Source organism: Canis lupus, chromosome X (genome assembly GCF_048164855.1).
Source record: "Canis lupus baileyi chromosome X, mCanLup2.hap1, whole genome shotgun sequence".
Taxonomy (NCBI): domain Eukaryota; kingdom Metazoa; phylum Chordata; class Mammalia; order Carnivora; family Canidae; genus Canis; species Canis lupus.
In genome coordinates, this window is record NC_132876.1 from 73236899 (window position 1) to 73263592 (window position 26694).

The window sequence follows — 26694 nt, forward strand, 5'->3', positions numbered from 1 at the left end:
TGGGTGGAAGACATGAATAGATATTTTTTCCACAAAAGACATCCAGATGGCTAACATACACGCAAAAAGATGCTCAATATTACTCATCATCAGGGAAATATAAATCAAAACTACAATGAGATATCACCTCACACCTGTCAGAACGGCTAAAATTAACAACACAGGGAACAACAGCTGTTGGCGTGGATGCAGAGAAAGGGGTACAACACTCTTGTACTGGGAATGCAAAGTGGTGCAGCCACTCTGGAAAAGAGTACAGAGTTTACTCAAAAAGTTAAAATTAAAACTACTCTAAGATCTAGCAATTGCACTACCAGGCATTTACTCAAAGGATGCAAAAATAGTAATTCACAGTGAAACATGCATGCCAATGTTTGTAGCAGCAGTATATATTTTAAAATTTTTTATTGGAGTTCAATTTGCCAACATACAGCATAAGACCCAGTGCCCATCCTGACAAGTGCCCCCCTCAGTGCTCATCACCCAGTCACCCCAACCCCCCACCCACCTCCCTTTCCACTACCCCTTGTTCATTTTCCAGAGTTAGGTGTCTCTCATGTTTTGTCACCCTCACTGATATTTTCACTCATTTTCTCTCCTTTCCCTTTATTCCCTTTCACTAATTTTTATATTCCCCAAATGAATGAGACCATATAATGTTTGTCCTTCTCCGATTGACTTATTTCACTCAGCATAATACCCTCCAGGTCCCTCCACGCAGCAGTATCTATAATAGCCAAATTATAGAAAGAGCTCAATTGTCCATTGACTGACAAAAATGGATAAAGAAGAGGCGGTATATATTTGTATATAATATACACATATATATCCATAAGAATGGATATAATTTGATATAATTTGTATATAATATACACTTATTATATATATATATATATATCCATAAGAATGGCCATAAGAATGAAATCTTGCCATCTGCAATGAGGTAGATGGAGCTGAGAGTATTATACTAAGTGAAATAAGTCAGAGAAAGATAAATACTAAATTATTTCACTCATATGTGGAATTTGAGAAACAACATAGGAAAAAAAGGAAACCAAGAAGCTGACTCCTAACTATAGAGAACAAACTGAGGATTGTTGGAAGTGAGGTGAGTGGAATTTAAATAAAAACTTGAATATAAAAAAAAGCAATAATAATAAATAAATAAAGATTAAAAAATAAAAATAAGAAAGTTGAACTGATAGAAACAGTAGAAAGTGGTTTCTGGAGGCTGGGGGATAGGGTGAGATGTTGGTCAAAGGATACAAAGTTTCAGTTTTGCAGGGTGAATAAATTCTGGAGATTTCATGCATAGCATGTTGACTATAGTTAGTATAGTATCATGTACTTGAAATTTTGATAATTAGGTTGATTGTGGTAATCATTTCATTATGTATACATATATCTGAATGTTATGTTGTACAGTGTAATTGTACACAACTTTTACTTGGCAATTACATCCCAAAAAGCTGAAGAAATATTTTCAAAACTAAAAAAGGTTAAAAATTTATGCAAAATTTAGATTCAGAGAGAATCCACCTAAAATCCCCTATCCACCACTTATTAGCTGTGAGACCTTGAGTAAGTCACTTGAATCTCAGTTGTCTCACCTAAATTTGGAAAATATTTACCTCACACAGCTATTATGATGTTAAACTAAGTAATGTACGCAATGTGCATAGCATGGAGCCTTGCACGTTGTATTAGCACTCAATAAATGTTTGTTATAAATGTTTAGTATTCGGGGCAGCCCGGATGGCTCAGCAGTTTAGCGCTGCCTTCAGCCCAGGGTTGTGATCCTGGAGACATGGGATCGAGTCCCACCTCAGGCTTCCTGCATGGAGCCTGTTTCTCCCTCCGTGTCTCTGCCTCTCTCTCTGTGTCTCTCATGAATAAATAAATAAAATCTAAAAAAAAAATAAATGTTTAGTATTCTGTGCCTTATAAAATTTCCACAATGAAAATGTATTCTTTTAATAATCATGAAATGTTTAAATTCTTAATAATAAATATTAAAATACGCTCATATATCCCTGAAGAAGAGTACAATTGTCACCATGTGCTGGTGACAAGTGTGTCTAGGTGTTTATTAGCATGGAAATCTACAGTAACAACATTTAAAATGTTCCTCATCATGATTTCCACTGACCCCCCCCCAACCTGACAGACATTGGCCTTCCTCAAAAAGTTTGTTTGAATTATGGTACTTTTTGAATTCCTCTGAGGAGAAGCCAAGATTACAACTGGCCACAAGCTGAAGTACTCCATGCTTTTCACACTTCTGAGACAAGATTTCCCTGTGTGTATCTTACCACCGACAACATTTATGAGCGGTGCAAAGTGACAGTGGTATATGGAGATATACACAGTGAGATCGACTATCTTTTAGGGGAATCAGCTACATGGCTTCATGCTGTCATAATTCAAAGGGCTTACATAGTTGCTAGTAGGCTTTTTTTGTGGCCCTGTCTTTGACCTAGGTCATGTCTTCATAATTACCTGCCTGGACTACCACATCAGTGTTCTAAAATGTTCTTCTTCCCCTTTTCTTTCCTTCCAGACCATTCCTTACATTTACCAGTCTATCAAGGAAATATGAATTTCAGCATTTCACTAACCTGTCCAAGTTATTCTCATTGTCTAAATATTCTCACCTAGGGTGTGGTTGTCAGTTGTGAGATATGCTATAATAAGTAAATGAGATAATGAATCAATAACCAATGTGTCTTCACTCCAATTTTATGGCTGAGGCTAATGAAACCCAGACAAGGCTGTAATTTGGTAACAGTCATTCAACAAAGAGTGACAAATATGACACTAAAACCACGGATTCTTGATTCCCATGCCAGAGTGATACCTAACTAGTGTATTCTCTAGCCATAAGCTGACCCTTGAAACAAATATCCAGTGAACACAGATGCCTATAAAGGCCATAACACTGGGCACTTGGTGGATCTAGAGAAAGAATTAGGCCATTTCCTTTCCCTTATCATCTTGTTTTCAGTATCCCAGACTGTTATTTTTTCAATATGAAAACAGCAACAACAAAATCCTAACAGCTTAAGTGCTTCTTCTGTGCCAAATACTTACTAAAATTTTAAGTCCCAAGTGCAATATCTTTTTTAAAAGATTTTATTTATTCATGAGAGACACAGAGAGAGAGGCAGAGACATAGGCAGAGGGAGAAGCAGGCTCCATGCAGGGAGCCCGATCTGGGACTCGATCCCAGTACCCCAGGATCATGCCCCAAGCCGAAGGCAGATGCTTAACTACTGAACCACTCAGGCATTCCCCATGTGCACTACTTTTTTTCTTTTTTTTTAATAAAAATTATTTTTATTGGTGTTCAATTTGCCAACATACAGAATAACACTCAGTGCTCATCCCGTCAAGTGCCCCCCTCAGTGCTCATCACCCGAACACACCCACCCCCCGCCCTCCTCCGTTTACGCCACCCCTAGTTCGTTTCCCAGAGTTAGGAGTCTTTATGTTCTGTCTCCCTTTCTGATATTTCCTACCCATCTATTCTCCCATCCCTTCTATTCCGTTTCACTATTATTTATATTCCCCAAATGAATGAGAACATATAATGTTTGTCCTTCTCTGATTGACTTATTTCACTCAGCATAATACCCTCCAGTTCCATCCACGTTGAAGCAAATGGTGGGTATTTGTCATTTCTAATGGCTGAGTAATATTCCATAGTATACATAGACCGCATCTTCTTTATCCATTCATCTTTCGATGGACACCGAGGCTCCTTCCACAGTTTGGCTATTGTGGACATTGCTGCTAGAAACATCGGGGTGCAGGTGTCCTGGCGTTTCATTGCATCTGTATCTTTGGGGTAAATCCCCAACAGTGCAATTGCTGGGTTGTAGGGCAGGTCTATTTCTAACTCTTTGAGGAGCCTCCACACAGTTTTCCAGAGTGGCTGCACCAGTTCACATTCCCACCAACAGTGTAAGAGGGTTCCCTTTTCTCCGCATCCTCTCCAACATTTGTGGCTACCTGCCTTGTTAATTTTCCCCATTCTCACTGGTGTGAGGTGGTATTTCATTGTGGTTTTGATTTGTATTTCCCTGATGGCAAGAGATGCGGAGCATTTTCTCATGTGCGTGTTGGCCATGTCAATGTCTTCCTCTGTGAGATTTCTCTTCATGTCTTTTGCCCATTTCATGATTGGATTGTCTCTTTGCTGTTGACTTTAATAACTTCTTTATAGATCGTGGAAACTAGCCCTTTATCTGATATGTCATTTTCAAATATCTTCTCCCATTCTGTAGGTTGTCCTTTAGTTTTGTTGACTGTATCCTTTGCTGTGCAAAAGCTTCTTATCATGATCAAGTCCCAATAGTTCATTTTTGCTTTTCTTTCTTTTGCCTTCGTGGATGTATCTTGCAAGAAGTTACTGTGGCAAGAAGTTACCATTCAAAAAGGGTGTTGCCTGTGTTCTCCTCTAGGATTTTGATGGAATCTTGCCTCACATTTAGATCTTTCATCCATTTTGAGTTTATCTTTGTGTATGGTGAAAGAGAGTGGTCTAGTTTCATTCTTCTGCAAGTGGATGTCCAATTTTCCCAGCACCATTTATTGAAGAGACTGTCTTTCTTCCAGTGGATAGTCTTTCCTCCATTATCGAATATTAGTTGACCATAAAGTTGAAGGTCCACTTCTGGATTCTCTATTCTGTTCCATTGATCTATGTGTCTGTTTTAGTGCCAGTACCATGCTGTCTTGATGACCACAGCTTTGTAGTACAACCTGAAATCTGGCATTGTGATACCCCCAGCTATGGTTTTCTTTTTTAAAATTCCCCTGGGTGTTATCCTGTATGTTGGCAAATTGAACACCAATAAAAAATGAATTTATTATTATAAAAAAAAGAAAAAAATAAAATTCCCCTGGCTATTTGGGGTCTTTTCTGATTCCACACAAATCTTAAACTAATTTGTTCTAATTCTCTGAAGAAAGTCCATGGTATTTTGATAGAGATTACATTAAACGTGTAAATTGCCCTGGGTAACATTGACATTTTCACAATATTAATTCTGCGAATCCATGAGCATGGAATATTTTTCCATCTCTTTCTGTATTGCTCAATTTCTTTCAGAAGTGTTCTATAGTTTTTAGGGTATAGATCCTTTACCTCTTTGGTTAGGTTTATTCCTAAGTATCTTATGCTTTTGGGTGCAATTGTCAATGGGATTGACTCCTTAATTTATCTTTCTTCAGTCTCATTGTTAGTGTATAGAAATGCCACTGGCTTCTGGGCATTGATTTTGTATCCTGCCACGCTACCAAATTGCTGTATGAGTTCTAGCAATCTTGCAGTGGAGGCTTTTGGGTTTTCTATGTAGAGATTCATGTCATCGGCGAAGAGGGAGAGTTTGACTTCTTCTTTGCCAATTTGAATGCCTTTAATGTATTTTTGTTTTCTGATTGCTGAGGCTAGGACTTCCAGTACTATGCTGAATAGCAGTGGTGAGAGTGGACATCCCTGTCATATTCCTGATCTTAGGGGAAAGGCTCCCAGTGCTTCCCCATTGAGAATGATATTTGCTGTGGGCTTTTCATTGATGGCATTTAAGATGTTGAGGAATGTCCCCTCTATCCCTACACTCTGAAGAGTTTTGATCAGGAATTGATCCTGTATTTTGCCAAATGCTTTCTCTGGATCTATCGAGAGGATCATATGGTTCTTGTTTTTTCTCTTGCTGATATGATGAATCACATTGATTGTTTTATGAGTGTAGAACCAGCCTTTTATCCCGGGAATAAATCCTACTTGGTCATGGTGAATAATTTTCTTAATGTACTCTTGGATCCTATTGGCTAGTATCTTGTTGAGAATTTTTGCATCCAAGTTCATCAGGGATATAGATCAGTAATTCTCCTTTTTGGTGGGGTCTTTGTCTGGTTTTGGAATTAAGGTGATGCTGGCCTCATAGAACGAGTTTGGAAATACTCCATCTCTTTCTATCTTTCCAAACAGCTATAGTAGAATAGGTATGGTTTCTTCTTTAAACGTTGGATAGAATTCCCCTGGGAAGCCATCTGGCCCGGGACTTTTGTGTCTTGGGAGGTTTTTGGTGACTGCTTCAATTTCCTCCCTGGTTATTGGCCTGTTCAGATTTTCTATTTCTTCCTGTTCCAGTTTTGGTAGTTTGTGGCTTTCCAGAAATACGTCCATTTCTTCTAGATTGCCTAATTTATTGGCGTATAGCTGTTCATAATATGTTTTTAAATAGTTTGTATTTCCTTGGTGTTGGTAGTGATCTCTCCTTTCTCATTCATGAGTTTCTTAATTTGAGTCTTCTCTCTCTTCATTTTAATAAGGCTGGCTAATGGTTGATCTATCTTATTAATTCTTTCAAAGAACCAACTCCTGGTTTTGTTGATCTGTTCCACAGTTCTTCTGGTCTCGATTTCATTGAGTTCTGCTCAAATCTTTATTAACTCTCTTCTTCTGCTGGCTGTAGGATCTATTTGCAGTTTTTTCTCTAGCTCCTTTAGGTGTAAGGTTACCTTTTGTATTTGAGTTCTGTCCAGTTTTTGAATGGATGCTTGTATTGCGATGTATTTCCCCCTGATGACTGCTTTTGCTGCATCCCAAAGATTTTGAACGGTTGTATCTTCATTCTCATTAGTTTCCATGAATCTTTTTAATTCTTCCTTAATTTCCTGGTTGACCCTTTCATCTTTTAGCAGGATGGTCCTTATCCTCCACGTGTTTGAAGTCCTTCCAAACTTTTTGTTGTGATTTATTTCTAATTTCAAGGCATTATGGTCCGAGAATATGCAGGGGACGATCCCAATCTTTTGGTATCGGTTCAGACCCGATTTGTGACCCAGTATGTGGTCTATTCTGGAGAAAGTTCCATGTGCACTTGAGAAGAATGTGTATTCAGTTGAGTTTGGATGTAAAGTTCTTTAGATATCTGTGAAATCCATGTGGTCCAGTGTATCATTTAAAGCTCTCGTTTCTTTGGAGATGCTGTGTTTAGAAGACCTATCGAGTGTAGAAAGCGCTAGATTGAAGTCATCAAGTATAAGTGTATTATTTTTTTAAGTGTATTATTATATAAGTATGTCTTAAGTTTGGTTATTAATTGATTGATATATTTGGCAGCCTCCACATTCAGGGCATATATATTAAGGATTGTTAAGTCCTCTTCTTGGATAGATCCTTTAAGTGTGATGTAGTGTCCCTCTTCATCTCTCACTACAGTCTTCGGGGTAAATTTTAGTTTATCTGATATAAGGATGGCTACCCCTGCTTTCTTTTGAGGACCATTTGAATGGGAAATGGTTCTCCAACCTATTATTTTCAGGCCGTAGGTGTCCTTCTGTCTAAAATGAGTCTCTTGTAGACAACAAATAGATGGGTCCTGCTTTTTTATCCAGTCTAAAACCCTGCGCCTTTTGATGGGGTCATTAAGCCCGTTCACGTTCAGAGTTACTATTGACAGATATGAGTTTAGTGTCATCATGGTATCTATTCAGTCCTTGTTTTTGTGGAATTTTCCACTGGACTTCTTCTTAAAGGGAATTTTAAGAGTCCCCCTTAAAATTTCTTGCAGAGCTGGTTTGGTGGTCACATATTCTTTCAGTTCCTGCCTCTCTTGGAAGCTCTTTATCTCTCCTTCCATTCTGAATGAGAGCCTTGCTGGATAAAGTATTCTTGGCTGCATGTTCTTCTCATTTAGGATCCTGAATATATCCTGCCAGCCCTTTCTGGCCTGCAGGGTCTCTCTGGAGAGTTCTGCTGTTACCCTAATACTCCTCTCCATAAAAGTCAGGGATTTCTTGTCTCTTGCTGCTTTAAGGATCTTCTCTTTATCTTTGGAATTTGCAAGCTTACCTATTAAATGTCGAGGTGTTGAATGGTTTTCATTGATTTTAGGGATGATCTCTCTATCTCCTGGATCTGAATGCCTGTTTCCCTTCCCAGGTTAGGAAAGTTTTCAGCTATGATTTGTTCAAATACATATTCTGGACCTCTGTCCTTTTCGGCATCCTTGGGAACCCCAATTAAACGTAGTTTTTCTTCCTCAGGCTGTCGTTTATTTCCCTTAATCTATCTTCATGGTCTTTTAATTGTTTGTCTCTTTTTTCCTCCATTTCTCTCTTTGCCATCAACTTGTCTTCTATGTCACTCACTCGTTCTTCCACCTCGTTAACCCTCCTCGTTAGGACTTCTAGTTTGGATTGCATCTCATTCAATTGATTTTTAATTTCTGCCTGATTAGCTCTAAATTCTGCAGTCATGAAGTCTCTTGAGTCCTTTATGCTTTTTTCTAGAGCCACCAGTAGCTTTATAATAGTGCTTCTGAATTGGCTTTCTGACATTGAATTGTAATCCAAATTTTGTAACTCTGGGAGAGAGGACTATTTCTGATTCTTTCTTTTGAGGCGAGTTTTTCCTTCTAGTCATTTTGCTCAGTGCAGAGTGGCCAAAAACAAGTTGTATTGGGAAAAGGAGAAAAATAGATGAGAGAAAGAAGGAAAGAAAAAAGGAAGAAAAAAGAAAAAAAGAAGAAAAAGAAAGAAAGGAAAACGAAACGGGTGAAGGAGGCAAACAAACATCAAAAAGCAAAAAAATAAAAATAAATAAATAAAAATACGGGGGAGTGTCTTCTGATTCTGTATACTTTAAGTCCCTTGACTTCCCCTGGAACTTGTCCATCTAACTGGTGTTCTGGGGGAGGGGCATGTTGTGCTGATTTTCAGGTGTTAGCACTTAGGAGAGCTGCTCTGCCCCCTGCCTGGTGCAGGGCTCAGTGGGGGTTGTTTACCCCGTGAGGCCCCAGGAGGAACAACCACAGTGGTGTCAGCCAGCTCTGGAAACCTGAATTCAGCTACCACAGTAACTATGGCCTGCAGGGGCCTGGATTCTTTGGAGCGGGGCCACTGATCTGCTCAGCTCGGGGACAGGATCGTCCTTGCTGTCCTGGGCCCTCCTGACCTCTGCCTGTCCCAGGGGGAGGTCGGATCCTGGGCTGTGTCCCCAGCGCCCTGTGCCCTCGGGCCTGGTCTGTTGGATTTGCACTCCGGGCCAGGCAGCCCCCTCTCTGTGCAGCCGCCGCTGTAGCCCTTTCAGCTGCTCCTGGACCCGCGCAACCTCCTCCACGCGGAGCCTCCGCCCGAGCCCCTCCGAGCTGCTCCCGAGGCCGCTCAGCCCCCTCTCTGCGCAGCCTCCGTCCGATCCCCTCGATCTGCTCCCGGGTGAAGCTGTGTGCGTGCTGCAGCCCTTTAGGGAGCTCGGCGCACTCTCCCTGGGGCGCAGGTGTCTGTTAGTGTCCCAGGGAGCCTGAGGGCATCCCCGCTCTCCTGGGGTCTTGCTCTAACTCCCTCAAGCCCCTTTCTGTCCGGGAAGATTGGTAAAGCTCCTGCTTCTCCGGTGACGGTGCTTTCGTGTCCTGGGGGCACTTGCCCTGGCATTAACCGGGCTCCTCGCGGGGGCCCTCCCCCTTGGATGCCTTTTGTTTATTTTTTTTCCCCGTCTTCCTACCTTGATAGAAGCGTGAACTCGTCTCACTGTAGTATTCCAGCTGTTCTCTCTTTAAATCTCAGGCCCAATTCGTAGATTTTCAGGATGATTTGAAGGTTATCTAGGTAATTTGTTTAGGACAGGCGACTTGGGGACCCTACTCTTCTGCCATCTTGCCCCTCCTCCCCATGTGCACTATTTAATTCTCTCAACAACTATAAAAAGCAGAAGCCATTGCTATCCCGTCATTACACATGAGGAAGCTCGTCAACAAGTAAAGTGACTTGTTAAAGTTGAGACACCAATAAGTCATGGAACTGACATTTCAATTTAGGACTGTCTCACTCCAGAACCTGTGATAGAATCCTCCAAAGAAAATCTGTCAGTCTTGTCCCCTTTCCTCATAAGTGCATTATCTGTACATGCTCATCAACCTCCCCACCTTAATTTCCCACCAGATTTCAAGGAGCCAGTAGGTTGGAAAAGGAGCAGATAGAAAAATTATTTGCATTGATTTTTTGCCAGCTAAATGTGCTAAAGAAGACTTGGGAGTTTAAATTAAAATTTTATTTTCCAATTAAACAAAACTAACACAAAGTACACTTTTACAAAGGTCATCTGCAAAGTAAAATGCTTCTAAGTGTAAAGTGCTCTGTAACTGAAAAAATTGTGCTGGCACAGAAACCAGCTAAGTGATTTTTTCTCTTACTCCTCAACTCCTTCCACTAATCATTTACATAGGTAAATGCAGAAAAAGGAAGAAAATGCCTGAAAATGGTTAAAGAAAATGAGACATGTGTGTTTAAAGACAGGCAATGTGGCACACCAGAGAGATACAAGAGTCTAGAGACCTGGGTGACAGGCTTAGCTCTGGCACTGACTCATTGTGGCACCTCAGGTTAGTTCTCTTCTTTCCCTGGGCCACACTTTCATGCTTCAAAAATTTAGGCTTCTAAATCCCATAATTCTCTCATAGGGCCCTTTGAACTCTGATAAGGATCCCATGGAGGTAGCTAAAGGGAAAATACTTCTATCTCCAGACAGGTTACCTGGATTCTAGACTCAGAACAATAATTACTGTCTCTGTGACTTTGGGTAAGTAGCTTTCGTTCTCTGAACCTCTTTATCTTCATTCATTAGTTGGATTAAATGAGCTATTGATATGCTTTCAACTCCATAAGTCTAAAGTTCATACAAAAGAACTGCTGCATTTTTATTAGTTTCCAAGTGCTGCTGCAAGTTGCCATAAACTTAGTGGTTTAAAAGGATCAAAATTATTGCCTTACAGTTCTAGATGTCAGAAATCAAGCACAGATTTTATTGGACTAAAAACAAGGAGTTGGCAGGGCTGAATTACTTTCTGGATATTCTGGATATTCCTTTGCTGGAAAAGACAAGGAAACAGGTTGCAAGGAAACAGGGAACAAGGAAATCTGCATTCCTTGACATTAGCTACTTTCTGTGTCTTCAAAGTCAGAAGCACAGAATCATCAAATCTTTATCTCACTCTGGCCCTCTTGCCTCTATTTTGTGTTTACATTAAAGCCACCCAGATAATCCAGGATAATCTTCCTACCTTAAGATCTTTAACTTAATTCCATTCATAGAGTCTCTTTTGCCAAGTAGGTTAACAAAATTACAGGTTCTGGGAATTAAAATGCAGACATCTTTTGGAGCCCATTACTCAGCCCACCACAGCATCTTTATAGTAGAAGATGATACTCATGTCCTAAAGTGAAAAAGACATGAATGGAAATGGATAGATGTTTGCAAGCCCTTGTGAGTGCAGAAGGTGATTGGCTGGTACAAACACAAACACAATTTTAGGTTGAATTAATAGGTATAGAATGTTCAAAATGTGGGAGGAGAGAGTTGTCAGCAATGGTCAGATACATCTGAATTATTTTGTCCTGATAAAGATATCATTTTCTACGTGAGACCTAACTATAAAATGAAACATGCTCAGAGGGGAGTGAGAAGGAGTCACAGTCTCAAAACTGTCGTATGAGAAGCAGTGAATGAACTGAGGATATTTACCCCAAATCAGGAAGAAAAGGAAATGAGATAGTTCTCTTTAAATACATAAAGGACTATTTAATTAAAGATGTATTAGACATTAACTCTGGCTTCTGATGGCAGAAACAGGACCAATGTTGAAAGCTAAAAAAGGGAGATTTCAGGTCAACCTAAGGCGGGAGTTGTGGGATGGTGGTGGGGACTTGCTAATAGAAAGGACTGAGGTTAATAAGATCTGTGGTGTGTTTGTGAGTAAGAATTTATGTGTATTCACATGGGTGGGGAGTGGCAAAGGGCAAAGGGTACAAACAAGGTAAAAGTATATGTGGTAGTAGTATTTTAGAGGTAATTAAAATGGAAACTGTAAAAGTAGAACAATTCTTAAACCTGGTTAATCATCATAACAGCTTGTTAAAAACACAGGTTCCAGACCACCATCTACAAATATTGTGATTCAGTAGGCTTATGGTGGTGTCCAAGAATCAGTATTTTAACTTTTTCACTGCTCATTTTAACTGACTTGGAATTACTGACTTGGAATTACTGTACTAAATTACTCTACTAAATTACTGTACTAAATTACTCCAATACTAAAAGGTCTATGGTTCTCTGATTCTTTTTAGTGGATCTGGCAATTAAGATTGTCTAAACAATTTATCATGGAGCTGCTGGGAGTCTCCAAGATCTGTAGATTATACGTGGGAATGGAAGTTGATAGAGTAAAGCTGGTGGAAACCTGTACAACTTAGATCAACTCCTTATGGAGATCTCCTTTCAGAAGAAGTGGGTCTCTAAAAGCAGAAAAGGTTTAGAATAATTAAAAGCACAGGCTTCAGAACTTGGTTGCCTGGATTCAAATCCCAGTTTTGAAATTTACTAGCTCTGTAATTATGGACAACTACTTCACTTCCCTGTCCCTCAATTGCCTAAAGTGAAAAGTGGGAATGATAAGAACATATATCATATGGGGATGTTTTAAATGTTAAGTCACTTCTAAAGCATTTAGAAGACTACATAGTAAATGCATAACATTTGCAATTATAATTATAATTATTTTCTCCAATTGCTCAAATAGCAAAAGTTAACAAAAAAAGTTATTTGGTATTCAGGATAGAAGACTGATTATGGCCTAGTTTAACAGAAGAAAACCTCAAGTCTCTTTGGTTGGGTGAATAAAAATATCTTGTATTTAATAAAAACTTCTTTTTATCACAGTAAAAATTTCAGGGGCCTCAGCTTTGGTACAAGATTTATGATACCAGCCAGAGAAATAACTTGTTGGCCCAAAAGTTCATCTGAAATGTTGGCCTTACAAACTGGAGTCACAAGGACTGAGCTAGGAGTGAAAACTAGAAGATTTTCTTCAGGGCTGAGGGTGGATCAACATTCTGCTGTCCCAGTCCAGTGTCAAACTCAGCTTGGTAGGGGTGCTTGTGACAAGAAGTTTCACAAGATTATTTCAGCATCAGCTTTGCATACATTTAAGGACTCAAGGCTAGAAGAGATCTTTTGGTTAATCTTGTACAGTGGATGTAAAACCTGGCTAAGCATAAGAATCACCTGATGAGCTTCTTTAAAACATAGATTCCTGAGGTCCACTTCAGGTCTATTGAATTGGAATCTGTGGTTTGGAGGTAGAGGGGAAAGGGTGTTATGGTTACATTTATGTGTCAATTGGACTAAGCCAAGGTCAAACACTATTTGTTCAAACATTATTCTAGATGTTTCTATGACAGTGTTTTCACATGAAAGTCACATTTAAATTGGTAGACTATGAGTAAAGTAGATTGCCTTCTACAATGTGGGTAAGCCTCATCCAATCAATTGAAAGCCTAAACAGGACAAAAAGCTAACCTCTCCTGAAAAAGAGGGACTTCTCCAGCAGACTGCCTTTGGACGTGAACTGCAACTCTGATTCTTCAGACTGCTGGCATCTTATATTAGATTTTCAATGCACAAAGCCTCCACAATCATGTGAGTCAATTCCTTAAAATAAATCTTGTTCTCTATAAATACACATCCTATTGGTTCTGTTCCTCTGGAGAACCTTGACTAATACACTATGGGACAAGAATCTGTGTTCTTGGAATGCTTATTCCAAGAGATTCCAAGGGGTAGCCATGTTTAGAAACTAATAACCTAGTTGACAAATATTTTCTTCTGCTACTAAAATCTCTTCTAAAACATATTCTTGGGCAGGGCAAGATGGCAGAAAAGTAGGAGTCCTCAACTCACCTGGTCCCACCAACTTACCTAACTTTCAAAACATTATGAATTCGACCTAAGATTTAAAGAAAGAATAGCTAGAAGGCTACAGAGAGAGAAGTTTTTGCTTCCATGAAAGTAGGAAGGCAGAAAAAAATAAATAAAAAAGAATCAAGGGGGGAAGGGCACCATGAGGAGCCCAGATAAAGCAGAGGTGAAAGCCTCCCGGACAGGAAAGCCCAGCCCTGGAGAAGCAGGAACTTTAAAAATCCCCACCAGATATTTCCTGGAGGAAAAAGTGCTTAGCAAGGAACTTGGGCAGAATCTCAGGAGGGGCAGAAGCCTCCAGGTTCCTGGAGTCACTATTAGAGGAAGTGCACCCAGGGAAAGCTCACCACAAACCACAGACCCATCTTGTTAAAGGGCTGGAGTGCGCAGCCCTCGGAGGATTTGGGAGAAGCCAGTGGGTTAGGCAGACCAGCTCCAGACAGAGGTGGCTCTGTATCATTGCTTTTGGGAGCCATGGGCCCCAGGAGTGCAGTTCCAGCAGCACAAGGTCCCAGATCCCAGGGTGCACAAGTGGACAAAGCCAGCCATCCTGGGTTACCACTGGGACAGGCGAAAGAACGGAGGTCAGTGAGAACTCTCCTGCCACTGGGCGCCACAAGCTGTGCAGATCAGTGTACCTGAGCAGGCCCCAGGAGCAACTAGGCCAATGCAGACTGGGAGACTGCATTAGTTACTAGTGGGACGCTGACTCCAGAGCTGGAAATCTGGCTGCAGCCATTGCTATTTTTCCTCCTTGTTTAACCTGATGCCTGGGAGGGCCAGGGTGCCAGGGAACAAAGGCCTCAAAGGATAATCAGCTCACACTGAGCCCAGGAGCTGGCAGGGGGCACAGCATCTACACCCAGGCACACACACCTGAGAACCAGTGCACTAGGCCCCTCACCTAGAAGACCAGCTGGAAGAACAGGGGAAGAGCAAGTTCTTGACCAAGGAGCTATGGAAAGCTCCAGGACCAAGGGAATATGGAGGGGATATAATATATAGAACTAGAGGATCCCCCCTCTTATTTTAAATTCATTTTTTAAAATTTTTGTTTCAATTTTTAAATTTTTTCTTTTTCCGTTACAACTTAATTTTGTATTAGACTAAAAATATCCAATATTTTCTTTCACTTTTCCCACCTTAACTACAATATTTTACTACCTCTTCATTTTTAAGTTTCTTCCTTTTTGACTTTCATATTTCTAAAATTACATGTCTTAGATACATTTTTCACTTCCGGATTCCCTTCAACATACTCAATTTAATTTTGGGAATAGACGAGATATGAGTTGTTGTTTGGTGTTCTTTTTGTTCTCTGACTCGTTATGTTCTACAACTGTGGAAATTAATACCTTCTAAAACATGACTAGAATACACCCAGAACCAAGTGGAATACCATGCTGGTTCATTCTGTGAAATTATATTCTCTCTTCATTCCCATTCTGCCCCCCATCTTCTATATCATTTATGTTTTGATGGTTAATGTTGGGGCTTTCTACAAGTATTGTTGGTTTATAAAAATTTGGGACTGAGCAATTTGAAACATACAGAACATAATACACTCAGAACCAAGAGGATCACCTTCAAGGACCCTTCAGGTACACTATATTCTCCCTCCTTACAACTTCTTCACCACCACTATCTCCCAGTCACCCCCGTTTTTTCTTTCTTCTTTTTTTCCTCTTTATCTTTTCTTCTTTTTTCTCTTTTTTCTTCTTCTTTGGGATTTTGCCCTTTTATTTTTTACTACTTTGTTTTAAAATTTATTTTTCCCTTTACTGGTTCTCCTATTTTATTTTGTTCTAATCTTCCTTTTCATTTTCTGATCTCTGAATCATCAGAATAATCTATGGTGAAATATACTTAGGTCGTGGTTGATATACTTGAGTCAGCCTGATCATACAGGCACTCAGAACTGAGCAAAATGACTAGAAGGAAGAATTCACCACAAGATAAAGAATCAAAAATAGTACTCTATGCCACAGAGTTACAAAATACGGATTACAATTCAAAGTCAGAAAGACAAATTAGAAGCACAACTATAAAGTTACTGGTGGCTCTGGAAAAAAGGCACACAGGACTGTAGAGACTTCATTACTGCAGAATTGAGATATAGTCAGGCCAAATTAAAAATAAATTAAATTAGATGCATTTGAAACTGGATGTCCTAACTGCTAGGGTTAATGATGTGGAAGAAAGAGTGAGTGACATAAAAGACAAGTTGACAGTAAGGAAGGAATATGAGGAAAAAGAGAAAAAGAATTAAAAGGCCATGAGGAAAGGCTAAGGGAAATAAATGATAGCCTCAGAAGGAAGAATCTACATATAATTGGGGTTCCAGAAAGCACTGAGAAGAACAGAGGGCCAGAAAGCATATTGAACAAATCATAGCTGAGAACTACCCTAATTTGAGGAGGGAAACAGGCATTCAAATCCAGGATATAGAGAGGTCCTCTGCAAAAATTAATAAAAACCGTTCAACACCTCGACATTTAATAGTGAATTCCAAAAATAAAGAGAAAAACCCTTAAAGCAGTGAGAGACAAGTGACTCTTATTTATATGGGGATAAATATCAGATTAAGATCATACCTCTCCACAGAGACCTGGCAGGCCACAAAGGGCTGGCAGGATATACTCAGGGTAATACACAAGAAGAACATGGACAGTGGAAAAGACTTGAACATGGTACTTTCTGTAATTGACAGGTGTTCTAGGCACAACATCTCCAAAGAAACAAGAGCTTTAAATGGTACACTGGACCAGATGGATTTCACAAATATTTACAGAACTATACACCGAAACGCAACTGAATACACATTCTACTCAAGTGCACATGGAATTTTCTCCAGAATAGACGACATACTGGGCCACAAATCAGGTCTTAACCGATACCAAAAATTGGGATCGTCCTCTGCATATTCTCAGACCATAATGCTTTGAAATTAGAACTAAATCACAAGAAGTTTGGAAGGATTTGAAACATGTGGAGGTTAAGGACCATCCTGCTAAAAGATGAAAGAGTCAAACAGGAAATTAGAGAAGAATTAAAAAGAGTCATGGAAACTAATGAGAATGAAGATACAACCATTCAAAATCTTTGGGATGCAACAAAAGCAGCCCTGAGGGGGAAATACATCGCAATAGAAGCATCCATTCAAAAACTGGGAATAACTCAAATACAAAAGCTAACCTTGCACCTAAAGGAACTAGAGAAAAAACAGCAAGAGATCCTATACACAGCAGAAGAGAGTTAATAAAGATCTGAGCATAACTGAATGAAATAGAGACCAGAAGAACTGTGGAACAGATCAACAAAACCAGGAGTTGGTTCTTTGAGAGAATTAATAAGATAGATAAACCATTAGCCAGCCTTATTACAAAGATGAGAGAGAAGACTCAAATTAATAAAATCATGAATGAGAAAGGAGAGATCACTACCAACACCAAGGAAAAACAAACGATTTTGAAAACATATTATGAGCAGCTATATGCCAATAAATTAGGTAATCTAGAAGAAATGGATGCATTTCTGGAAAACCACAAACTACCAAAACTGGAACAGGAAGAAAAGGAAACCTGGACAGGCCAATAACCAGGGAGGAAGTTGAAGCAGGCATCAAAAACCTCACAAGACGCAAAAGGCTAGGGCCAGATGGCTTCCCTGGGGAATTCTATCAAATGTTTAAAGAGGAAACCGTATCTATTCTACTAAAGCTCTCGTGAGATAGAATACTTCCAAACTCGTTCTATGAGGCCAGCATCACCTTACTTCCAAAACCAGACAAAGACCCCACCAAAAAGGAGAATTATACACCAATATCCCTGATGCACATGGATGCAAAAATTCTCAACAAGATACTAGCCAATAGGATCCAACAGTACATTAAGAAGATTATTCACCATGACCAAGTGAGATTTATCCCCAGGATGCAAGGCTGGTTCAACACTTGTAAAGCAATCAATGTGATTGATCATATCAGCAAGAGAAAAAACAAGAACCATATGATCCTCTCAATAGATCCAGAGAAAGCATTTGACAAAATAGAGCATCCATTCCTGATCAAAACTCTTCAGAGTGTAGGGATAGAGGGAACATTCCTCAACATCTTAAAAGCCATCTAAGAAAAGCCCACAGCAAATATCATTCTCAATGGGGAAACACTGGGAGCCTTTCCCCTAAGATCAGGAACAAGACAGGGATGTCCACTCTCACCACTGCTATTCAACATAGTACTGGAAGTCCTAGCCTCAGCAATCAGACAACAAAAAGACATTAAAGGCATTCAAATTGGCAAAGAAGAAGTCAAACTCTCCCTCTTCGCAGATGACATGATACTCACATAGAAAACCCAAAAGTCTCCACCCCAAGATTGCTAGAACTCATAGAGCAATTTGGCAGTGCGGCAGGATACAAAATCAATGCCCAGAAGTCAGTGGCATTTCTATACACTAACAATGAGCCTGAAGAAAGAGAAATGAAGGAGTCAATCCCATTGACAATTGCACTCAAAAGCATAAGATACCTAGGAATAAACCTAACCAAAGAGGTAAAGGACCTATACCCTAAAAGCTATAGAACACTTCTGAAAGAAATTGAGGAAGACACAAAGAGATGGAAAAATATTCCATGCTCATGGATTGGAAGAATTAATATTATGAACATATCAATGTTACCCAGGGCAATTTACATGTTTAATACAATCCCTAGCAAAATACCGTGGACTTTCTTCAGGGAGTTGGAGGAAATTATTTAAAAATTTGTGTGGAATCAGAAAAGACCCAGAATAGCCAGGGGAATTTTAAAATAGAAAACCATAGCTGGGGGCATCACAACGCCAGATTTTAGGTTGTACTACAAAGCTGTGGTCATCAAGAGAGTGTGGTACTGGCACAAAAACAGACACATAGATCAATGGAACAGAATAGAGAATCCAGAAGTGGACCCTCAACTTTATGGTCAACTAATAGTCAATAAAGGAGGAAAGACTATCCACTGGAAGAAAGACAGTCTCTTCAAAAATGATGCTGGACAATTGGGCAGCCACATGCAGAAGAATGAAACTAGACCACTCTCTTTCACCACACACAAAGATAAACTCAAAATGGATGAAAGATCTAAATGTGAGACAAGATTCCATCAAAATCCTAGAGAACATAGGCAACACCCTTTTTGAAATTGGCCACGGCAACCTCTTGCAAGATACATCCATGAAGGCAAGAAAAACAAAAGCAAAAATGAACTATTGGGACTTCATCAAGATAAGAAGCTTTTGCACCGCAAAAGAAACAGTCAACAAAACTAAAAGACAACCTACAGAATGGGAGAAGATATTTGCAAATGACCTATCAGATAAAAGGCTAGTATCCAAGATCTATAAAGAACTTATTAAACTCAACACCAAGGAAAGAAACAATCCAATCATGAAATGGGCAAAGACATGAACAGAAATCTCACAGAGGAATACATAGACATGGCCAACAAGCATATGAGAAAATGCTACGCATCACTGGCCATCAGGGATATACAAATCAAAACCACACTGAGATACCACCTCACACCAGTGAGAATGGGTAAAATTAACAAGACAGGAAACAACAAATTTTGGAGAGGATGTGGAGAAAGGGGAACCCTTTTGCACTGTTGGTGGGAATGTGAATTGGTGCAAACACTCTGGAAAACTATGTGGAGATTGGTCAAAGAATTAACAATAGATCTGCCCTATGACCCAGCAATTGCACTGCTGAGTATTTACCCCAAAGATACAGATGCCTTGAAATGCCAGGACACCTGCACTCCGATGTTTCTAGCAGCAATGTCCACAATATCCAAACTGTGGAAGGAGCCTAGTGTCCTTCGAAAAGTGAATGGACAAAGAAGTTGTGGTTTATTTATACAATCGAATATTACTCAGCCTTTAGAAATGACAAATACCCACCATTTGCTTCGATGTGGATGGAACTGGTGGGTATTATGCTGAGTGAAAGAAGTCAATCGGAAAAGGACAAACACTATATGATCTCATTCATTTGGGGAATATAAAAAATATTGAAAGGGAATAAAGGGGAAAGGAGAAAAAATGAGTGGGAAATATCAGAGAGGGAGACAGAACACGAGAGAGTCCTAACTCTGGGAAACGAACAAGGGGTGTTGGAAAGGGAGGTGGGCGGGAAGTGGGGGTGACTGGGTGATGGGCACTGACGGCGGCTCTTGATGGGATGAACACTGGGCATTATTCTATATGTTGCCAAATTGAACACCAATAAAATATAAATTTATAAAAACAAAACAAAAAAACAAATGATATTAGGAAAATTGAGAACAATATGCAAAAGAAAGAAATCGGACAACTTTCTTATACCATACACAAAAATAAATGGATTAAAACCTATCTGTAATCCCTGAAACCCTAAACATCCTAGAAGAGAACAGAGGCAGTAACTTCTTTGGCTTTAGTAATAGCAGGTTATTTTTTGATATGTCTCCCTAGGCAAGTTGAAACAAAAGCAAAAATAAAAGATTTGGAACTTCATCAAAATAAAAATCTACACAGTGAAGGAAGCAATCAATAAACCTAAAAGCCAACCTACAGAATGGGAGAAGATATTTGCAAATGGCATTTCTGATAAAGGATTAGTATCCATAGTCTATAAAGAACTTAGCAAACTCAAGAGCAAAAAATAATTAAAATAAATAAATAAATAAATAGTAATAATCTAATCAAGAAATAGGTGGAAGACATGAATAGACATTTTTCCAGAGAAGACATACAGATGGCCAACAGAAATCTGAAAAGATGCTCAGCATCATTCATTATCAGAGAAATGCAAGTCAAAACTGCAATAAGATATCACCTCACACTTGCGAAAATGGCTAAAATCAGGAACACATGAAACAGTAGGTGTTGGGGAGGATGTGGAGACAAAGGAACCCTCGTGCACTGTTGGTCAGAATGCAAACTGGTACAGCTACTGTGAAAAACAGTGTGGAGGTTCTTCACAAAGTAAAAAATTGAACTACCCTGTGATCCAGCAATTGCACTACGAGGTGTTTACCCACAGAATATAAAAATACTGGGACACCTGGGTGGCTCAGTGGTTTAGTGCCTGCCTTTGACCCAGGGCGTGATCCTGGAGTCCCAGGATTGAGTCCCACATTGGGCTCCCAGCATGGAGCCTGCTTCTCTCTCTCTGCCTGTCTCTCCCTCTCTCTGTGTCTCTCATAAGCAAAATAAGTCAGAGAAAGACAAATACTATATGATTTCACTCATATGTGGAATTGAATAAACCGAAGATTATTGATCAATAATCAATCAATAATCAAAAATAAGAGAGAGAAGTAAATCAAGAAGTAGATTCTCTTTTTAAGATTTATTTATTTATTTATTTATTTATTTATTTATTTATTTATTTGACAGAGTGCAAGAGCAGAGAGAGTACAAGCGGGGGAGGGGGTGTCAGAGGGAGAGGGAGAAACAGGCTCTCTCCTGAGATGTCCAGTATCATGACCCAAGCCAAAGGCAGATGCTTAACCACCTGAGCCACCCAGGAACCCAGGAAATAGATTCTTAACCTATAGAGAACAAACTGATTGTTACCAGCGGGGAGGTCCATGGGAGGATGGGTCAAATAGGTGATGAGGATTGAGAAGTGCCCTTGTGATGAGCACTGGGTGTTCTATTGAATTGTTGAATCAGTGAATTATACACTTGAAATCAATACTACACTGTTTGTTAACTAACTTGATTTTAAGCATAGTTAAAAAATATTTTTAAATTAAATATGAGAGAAAAAGAAAGGAAAGCACAGAACCAGATGGCTTCACTGGTAAAATTTACCAAACACTTGAAGCTGAATTAATGCTAAACTTTCTCAAATTCTTACAAAAAATTGGAGATTGAGACATTCCCAAACTTATTTTATGAAACCAACATCACTCTAATATCAAAGCCAGAGAAGACACTAAAAGAAAAAAGAAAACAACTATAGGCCAAATATCTCTGATCAGTATAGATGGAAAATTCTAGTTATTAACAAACCAAATTTAAAAGCACTTTAAAAGGATCATTTACCAAAATCAAGTGGAATTTATTCCTGGGATTCAAAGATGGTGCAACATATTAAGTCAATAAATTTAATGTGTAACATTGATTAAATGAAAGAAAAGATTTCATTAGTATCTCAATAGCTGCAGAAAAACATTTGACAGAATTCAGTATCTGTTCAGGATAAAAGCTCTTAATATTTTAGGTATAGTGGAGTGTGCCTCAACATAGTAAATGCCATATATGGCAAATCTGTAACTACCATCATATTCAGTGGCCAAGTTTAAAAGGTTTTTTTTTTTTAAAGATGAGACAATCAGGCAAGAAAGAGAAGTTAAAATAATATGAATTAGAAATTAAGAAGTAAAATTGTCTTTATCTGCAATTGACATTTTATGTTTAGAAAATCCTAAATGCTTCACCAAAAACAAAACAAAAACTGAGGAAAACAAAAACAAAAACTGAGGAAAAAAGAGACAAACAAAGACTGGAGGAGCAAGATGGCGGAAGAGTAGGGTCCCCAAATCACCTGTCTCCACCAAACTACCTAGAAAACCTTCAAATTATCCTGAAAATCTATGAATTCGGCCTGAGATTTAAAGAGAGACCAGCTGGAATGCTACTGTGAGAGGAGTTCGCGCATCTATCAAGGTAGGAAGACGGGAAAAAAGAAATAAAGAAACAAAGACCTCCAAGGGGGAGGGGCCCCGCGAGGAGCCGGGCTGAGGCCGGGGCGAGTGTCCCCAGGACAGGAGAGCCCCGTCCCGGAGGAGCAGGAGCTGCACCGACCTTCCCCGGCGGAAAGGGGCTCGCGGGGAGTTGGAGCAGGACCCAGGAGGGCGGGGATGCCCTCGGGCTCCCCGGGACAGTAACAGCAACTGCGCGCCCAGGAGAGTGCGCCGAGCTCCCTAAGGGCTGCAGCGCGCACGGCGGGACGCGGCGGGTCCCGGAGCAGCTCGGGGGGCTCGGGCGGCGGCTCCGCGGAGGGGGCTGCGCGGCCCCGGGAGCAGCTCGGAGGGGCTCGGGCAGAGGAAGAGGCTCAGTGCAGAGGGGCCTGCGCGGTTCCAGGAGCAGCTCGGAGGGGCTCGGGCGGCGGCTCCGCGGAGGGGGTTGCGCGGCCCGGGAGCGCGAATCCACCAGCGCAGGCTCCGGAGCACAGGGCGCCGGGACACAGCCCAGGATCCGGCCTCCCCCGGGACAGGCAGAGACCGGGAGGGCCCAGGACAGCGAAAACAAAACAAAACAAACAATAAAAAAATCAGTAAAGCTTATAGATACAAAACGAACATACAAGAATCAGTAGCATTTTTATATAATAATAAAAAATATTTGGAAAAAATGAAGAAAACAATCTCATTTATAGCAACACCAAAAACAATAAAAATACTTAGGAGTAAACTTAACCAAGGAAGTTAATGGTCTCTACACTGAAAACTATAAAGCATTGATGAAAGAAATTGAAGAAGACAGAAATAAATGGCAAGGTATCTAGTATTCATGGATTGGAAAAATTACTATTATTAAAATGCTCATACAACCCAAACCCATCTACACAGTTAATGCAATCCCTGTGAAGAATCTAATGACATTTTTTAATATAAAAGAAATAAAACAATTTTACAATTTGTATAGAACTTCAAAAGACTCAAAAAGCCAAAGCAATCCTGAGAAAGAGCAAAGTAGGAGGCTTCACAGTTCCCGATTTCAAGCTATATCATTAAGCTATAATAATAAAAAGAAGTATGGTACTGAACTAAAAACAGGCAAATAGATCAATAGAACAGTATTTAGAGCCCAGGAATAAATCCATGAGCATATGGTCAACTAACATTTAATAAGAGTCCCACAAATACTCAATGGAGACAAGAATCTCTTCAATAAATCATGCTGGGAAAATAGAATATTCATACATAAAAGAATGGAAAAAGACCCCATCCCATTCCATTTACAAAAATCACTTTGAATTGCATTAAAGATTTGCATGTAAGATCCCAAAACATGAAACTCCTAGAATGGAAATAAAAGCCCCTTAACATGGGTCTTAACAAAGATTTTTTTTGGTTATGACACCTATAGAAAAAGCAACAAAATCAACATCAAAAAGTAAACTAATGGGGATCCCTGGGTGGCGCAGCGGTTTGGCGCCTGCCTTTGGCCCAGGGCACGATCCTGGAGACCCGGGATCGAGTCCCACATCGGGCTCCCGGTGCATGGAGCCTGCTTCTCCCTCTGCCTGTGTCTCTGCCTCTCTCTCTCTCTGTGACTATCATAAATAAATAAAAAAAAAAAAGTAAACTAATGAAATTACTTTAAAAAGCACCTGCATAACAAAAGATATAATCAACAAAATGAAAAAGCAGCCTATGGATTCCAGTTTCAAATAATATATGTGATTAGGCATTAATATATGAAGACTTTTTACAACTTGATAGCAAGACAAACAATCCAGTTAAAAAATGGCCAAAGGACCCAAATAGACATTTTTCAATGAAGATACACAAATGGACAACACATACATGAAAAGGCTCTCAACGTAAGCAATCATTAAATAAATGCAAGTCAAAACCCAGTGAGATATCACTTTAAATCTGTTACAATACTATTATCAAAAAGACAAAAGATAAATGTTAAATATAAAGAGAAAGAAACGGGGCCTAGTGGCTCAGTCAGTTAAGCATCCGACTCTTGATTTTGGCTTTGATCTCAGGGTGTTGAGATGGAGCCCCAAGTTGAGCCCTGTGTAGGGCTTTGCACTCAAAGGAGTCTGATGGAGATTCTCACTCTCTCTCCTCATCTCCCTGTGCCCTTCCCACCACTTTCTCTCTTTCTCAAATAATCTTTATTTTAAAAAAATGTAGAAAAAGGATATCCTTTGTACACTGTTGGAGGGATTGGAAATTGGTACATCCACTATTGAAAACAGTATGAAAGTTCCTAATACACACACACACACACATATGTCCTCCAAAACATATGTGTGTGTGTGTATGTATGTATACCCTATACACACATGCAATGAACACTCTTCAGCCATTAAAAAGGAACTTTTGGAGCAGCCCCAGTGGCTCAGTGGTTTGGCACTGCCTTCAGTCCAGGGCCTGATCCTGGAGACCCTGGGATGGAGTCCCACGTTGGGCTCCCTGCATGGAGCCTGCTTCTCCTCCGCCTGTGTCTCCGCCTCTTTCTCTGTGTGTCTCTCATGAATAAATAAATAAAATCTTTAAAAAATAAAAAGGAACTTTTGCCATTTGCAACAGCATGAATGGATCTTGAGAACATTATGCTAAGTGAAATGAGTCAGAGAGAGAAAGAAAAATACTATATGAGGTCATTTATATGTGTAAACTACAAAATACAAAAAAAAAAAAACCAACCTAACTCACTGAAAAAGAGATCAGATTTGTGGTTACCAGAGTTAGGGTGTATTGTGGGGCAACTGGACGAAGGTCGTCAAAAGGGACAAACTTTCAGCTATAAAATAAATAAGTACTAGAGATGTAATGTACAACATTATGATATAATTAACCCTACTGTATGGTATATTTTAAAGTTGCTAAAAAGTTAGATTTTAAATGTGCTCTTCAAAAGCAAAAATCAAAGAAACAAACAAAACTTTTTTTTGTATCTATATAAAATGACAGATGTTGACTAAACTAATTATGCTAATTATTCCATAATATATGTTAGTCATTATGCTATACACCTTAAACTTATACAGTGCTCTATGTCAATTATATCTCCATAAAACTGATGAAATGAATAACTTAAGAAACAGCATAAACAATTCAATTAGAAAATGAGCAAAAGTCGTGAAGAGACATTTTACTGAAAAAGATAAACAGATGTAAAATGAACACATAAAAAGATGTATGGTATAACTGGCTAACAGATAAATACAAAATAAATTCACAATGTAACATCAGTATACACATAAGAAAAAGTCCAAAATAAAAAATAGTGATAATACTGGATGCTAGCAAGAATATAGACAATATGGATCACTCATATATTGCTTGTGAAAAGGTGAAATGATGAACCTTTTCTGAAAAATAGTTTGATAGTTAAAAAAAGATCTAAATATATATTATTATATGACAAAATAGTCAGACACCTGGACATTTATCCTACATAAATAAAAATTGTCCACTCAAAAACTTGTACATAAGTGTTCACAGCAAGCAGCTTCATTTTGTAATTGCCCCAAACTGGAAACAACCACGATTTTCTTCAGGGGGTTAATGTGCTGTGTACATTCTATGAAATAGTACTCAGCAACAAAATGGGATGAACTATTGATACCTATTGATACACAAAACAACTTTGATGAATCTCCAGGGAGTCATGTTGAATGAAAAAAGTCAATCCATTGAGGTGGGTATGTTCAATGGAGAAACCACCTGAAATACTCAAGTGATTCATGTGCCATCTGTTGATTATGTTCATCATTCCATTATCTCAGTTAAGCTATATGAAGTGCAGTTAGAAATAATTTGCATGAAAGTAGAGAGTACTAGCTATAAGACATGGCAATGCAGTTACAAATATCAGAAGTTGCCTCCACATTTGTCTGCTCAGTTCTACCATCCCTGCTGCCACTTTTGTCCAGTCTTTGTCCAGTTTTAGTCTAGTGATAACCACCTTGCTAGGGTGAATGTCCACATGGACAGTTGTGCCACTGACCTTTTCACATTGTACTCATTCAATGTAGATGACATACTTCTTCCTGTAAACCTGGACTACTTTGCCAATTTGCTGACCTTTCTATTGTCCTTGCATAACCTGCACTTCATCATCCTTTTGGATGGGCATGAACCAGATTTGTCTTAGCTCTTTGGAAAGGGGAAATCTAATCTTCTAATGTTCCTGAGAATGTGGGAGGGTGCAT